Here is a 4,657-nt window from a genome sequence, read left to right as displayed (position 1 = left end):
ACATTACATACACTGGCCGTCAAAATTGGCCACCAGTGCAAATAAACGCGGCAGCAAAACAAGAGCATAACCGAAACAACTTCAGAAGAGCTCAAGAAACGTTAGCCTGGGTATCCACCATGCTGGCAATAAGCTTAGCAAGCTGATTAGCTTTGTCCTGTTTGGTGCTAAAATCCTCCAACGCTTGCTGTTGCACCAGAAAGTATGCATCTGAATGCTCCAGGGACTTCCGCAGTCCTTCCGCTTATTGTCGCAGCACAACTGATCGATGTCTTTCAGCTTGTAGTTGAGACTCAAGAAACCGAACTGATTCAGACAGTGAGTTTGAATAGCTTGTGCAAGCGGTAGTGGCCAGTAACTCGAATACTAAACCAAGAGAAGACTTTGGGGTTGTCTCGTTGTCCTCAAGATAGTCTGCCTTAGCTGTTTTATCAGCTTTGTTGGAGACCAACAAGGATGTGTCACTATCCTGAACCTTATCTGCATTACTTCCTTTACCATTGCTTAATAAGGCACTCTTCCCCAACATTCTGTCAGCATTCTAAAAGAAGAAACAAGCAGACACATAACAAGTTTAGCATGTACTAGTATATGAAACTCATTTCGGTGAACAAGTTCATTAGTAAGGTGGACATGATTAAACTACCAAGTCTTCTATTGCCAAGTACTAGTACATAATAAAAGCATCAAACAAACATATATCTATGTCCTATGGTAACTGCATTGTCTTGCCAAATCAAAATAGAGACACGGTTCAAATCATATCAGTTCAAGACAAAGTAGCAGTGAAAGAATACAAAGTATGGGAAACTACACGGCATAACAAGATTTCAGATGGGTACCACGGGTCTACATGTACAACAACACTATTGGCTCTGTTGTGATGCTAGTAATGTGCATGATATGAAAGTCAACTGTATACACAATTGAAATTGAAATCAACATAGTTATTGATAAGAGCAAACCTGTTAAAGAATCATGCGTGAACATACCTGTTGTGCTATTGGAGTTTCGATTGGAACCTTCAATTTAAAAATAAGTTTGTATGAGTAAATATAGTGATACAAGAGCAAAGAAATCATAGTTAAAAAAGACGTGCCTAAGCGAGCGCTTAAGCGCGCCTAGGCTCTAGGCATTGGCAAAACGCATTGCGCATAACTACGCATAATCTGTGCATAACTGCGCATAAGCATGCGCTTTGGTCAGTAAAGCCCAAGGTGCTAGCAAAACGCACAATTAATGCCTAGCGCTTTTTTGAACTATGATAGCAATGGAATCTTAAATTAGAACAGTTGTTCTTCAGGTTTAGGCGCTTGTTCTACATGAATAGAGTACAGTAAGACGCAAGAATATAATACTTAAAAATAGAAAATGAGCTCATAGACCTTACCACATTCTTGGTTCGGGACCAGTACAGAACAAGGCGTTCCCAGTCATCGTCCAGTAAATGTGTCTTAGGAGAACGTAAGGGAATTTGATGAGTTTCTTTGCCGGTGAACGTTTTCTTCAGGTAATTCTGATACTGCCACCAAGCATTCTGGAAGATAGCAGAGGTATTAGCACAGGTTACCTCATCCTAAGTTTCCAAATCGGTCCTTCTCTATAGAGAAAAATGGGAAAATTTGTTGTATTATAACCATCATAGAGGTAGGATGTATGGGACGAAGCAAAGTAATTGCCATGAATAAAATTACTTACACATAACTCCTGGATAAACACCTGCAACTGGCATTTTCCTTCATCTTCAGTATAATATTTCCAAGATGGGAAGATACGCACATACGATTTAACAACATCAAATGCGATAGATGCTAAACTATGACTAGCTGGTTGTGCTTCCTCCATAGGAATAGGCGTACTAACTGGTGGAGTTGGGGTTCGCCGTGATAGTACTGGCCCTTTGGGCACTGGAGCTGCCTTACTAACTGCTCTTGTTTGGGAGCTCTGTGGTGGAGATGGTGCTGTGCCAACAGGAACTGGGTTACTATCGGCTGGGGTTGGGGTTAGATTGGGTGAAGCTGGTTCTCTGTCCATTGCAGTAGGGGTACAATCTGCCAGACTTTGGGTTATGTGTGGTAGGGCTGGTTCTTGTGCATGTACAACCGGGGTGCTATCTCCACCAAGAGGTAGCACTGTTTTATTTGAAGACCGTGTTTTAAGTCCGCTAGATACTGGCATCACCCACTCCAATTCAAATGGTTGATAAAGAGGAAACATAGTTGAATGTACAGACATTGTATGAGAGACAGATGCAATAGATAGTGTGGAAAAAAGAGGGCATGAAATAGTTTACATGTATATTGTTTAACTAAAACGGATAGCATGACATAATTTCTCATATATGATGTCTATCTAAACTGGATAGCATAGCATAACATAATTCAAAGATATGATGAATAACTAAACAGGATCACATGACATAATTCACCTACATGTTATCTAAGTAATCAGGATCGCATCATTTAATTCACATATGTGATTTATATGCTAAACAGAGGGCATTCAATATGATGTTTGATATAAGAACATGGTGTTGAATATTGTGTATATGATGTCTAAACTATGCAATGCAAGACACCGTATGCATGATATGAGCAGTATAACCGTGCCAAGTTAGAGCATACACCTCGGTGGGGGAATAGGACTGGTCATCTGTCTCTGAATCCATCTCTAAGGAGCTATCGAGACCCAACAAGAGATCTGCTTCGACAGGTAGCACTGTCTACTCTGAAGGCCTTGTTTTCATTCCAGATTTTTCCATCTCCCACCCAAATAGCTGATTCACAGGAAGAGTAGTTTAATGTACAAACATTGTCGACAAATGGAAATGTAATGAAGAAAAGGATGGGCAAGATATCATTCAAATATATGATGCCTGGTTAAACAGGATGTCATTGCACATTTCACATATATTATGGCTGGCTAAAAGACATGAGACTGCATAATTCCCATATATGATATAGAAACTAAACAGATGGCATTACAGAACATGTCTAAACTAAGAAGGTGACATATATGTTGTAAAAAGTAGGCACTATAAGGCAACATATGCATGATATGACTAACATCATCATGCCAAGGTAGAGCAAACACCTTGGGGGGTAAATAGGAGTGCTCAGCGGCATCTGAATCCGCCTCAGAATAGATATCTTCCTCTGGAATACAATCTAGAGAGTAGTGGGGAGGGTTTGCCATTGAACCCACCATGGAGCGATGTCTGCATGACATTGTATTGCCGCGCGAAACTCTTCTCTTTTTCTCTACATGTTCAGCATGACTGTATACAATATCTGACATGCATACAAAAGAAATATGGTGAGATTATGTAAGGAGAGCATGCCGAAATTTAGAGTGATGGTAACAACCAGTGGATCGACGTTTTTCCGTTGAACCAAAATAGCCCTAATGGATCGACGTGAATGTATAGTAATAAGTGATGCAACAAGTGTACAACCTCTTTGCCGTAGCCGTGTCGACCTCAGCATCATTGGGTTGGTCGCTGAAGCAGTTGAGGCAAAGGTGGCTGTCGGAGGTGTGGAGGAAGATCTGAGCAATCTGTAGACGGCGTCCAGGGCACTACTCTGTTGTGATGGATCATTCTGTCGTTGGAGCAGCTCCGGTGAGCCGTAAGACATCAAGGCTGAAGCAGCACAAGACATACATCGTCAATCTCAAGTGGGATTCTAATAGCATCTCAAATAGATGATGTAAAATGGATGTAAACTTAACATCACCAAAAACCACCTGACTACAACAAATGAGGTAAAAACCATTGACACTGAACTTAACTGTCGAACTGAAATTTACTGTGGAATCTGAATGCTACTGTCGAAACTCTACGCAATGGTAGTAGAGAGGCACTTGCATGTAGTTTAGGCAGGGCCTACAGTTCATCTTCAACCTGCACCCCCTGAGCAGCCAGCCACCACCGGCCGAACCGCCAGCCCCAGCGCCGCCTCGCCGCCCCAAAACAACTTGCCACCGCCGCCCTGGCCAGCCCTCTAGACCCCCTGCCCCCCACCCTGAACCCTAAGATAGATAGTGGGTTACCTCTCCGGCGAGCCCCCGTCCCCGCTACGGGTGGTTCTTCCTTTACTCCGGCGAGCCCCCCCCCCCCAACCCCTGAAAATCGACTGACCCAAAAGTCGATTCAGTCGACTAAAGTGTGGCTTAATCGGAGCAGAGCAGCAGCACGACCGAGGGCAAGAGCAGCATCAGCTGGGTGAGCGAGTGATCGAGCGAGAGCCGGAGCAGCAGCAGCAGCGCGAGCGAGCGAGCGAGAGCCGGCGCAGCAACAACAGATCTGGCTGGTATGGACGCCGCCGCCGAAGGGGCCTCGCACTGGGGGAGAGCCGCCATGGAGATGTCGACCGCGGCGCCGGCTTCAAGGTAGCCGCTCCATGGGGGTGCGGGATGGAGCACCGTCGGTGCCGGGAGGTTGAGTTAAGGAGAAGGTGCTATGCGATGAGTGTACAACCTCTTTGGTGGCGCCGAGTAGGCCTCGGCTTCGTCTGAGGAGTCGGTGAGGATGTTGCAGTTCCGATGGAGCAGGTTAAGGCGGTGCTGTGGGGATCGAGTAGCCGCGATAGATGAGGCGATCGTCGGAGCAGCTCCTTGGAGGTGGAGGACGGGGCGGCTGAACCGGCGGGACGGCGAG

Source organism: Triticum urartu, chromosome 6A (assembly GCF_056163025.1).
Source record: "Triticum urartu cultivar PI428250 chromosome 6A, HENAU_Tu73, whole genome shotgun sequence".
NCBI classification, from domain to species: Eukaryota; Viridiplantae; Streptophyta; class Magnoliopsida; order Poales; family Poaceae; genus Triticum; species Triticum urartu.
This window is presented reverse-complemented; position numbering follows the sequence as displayed.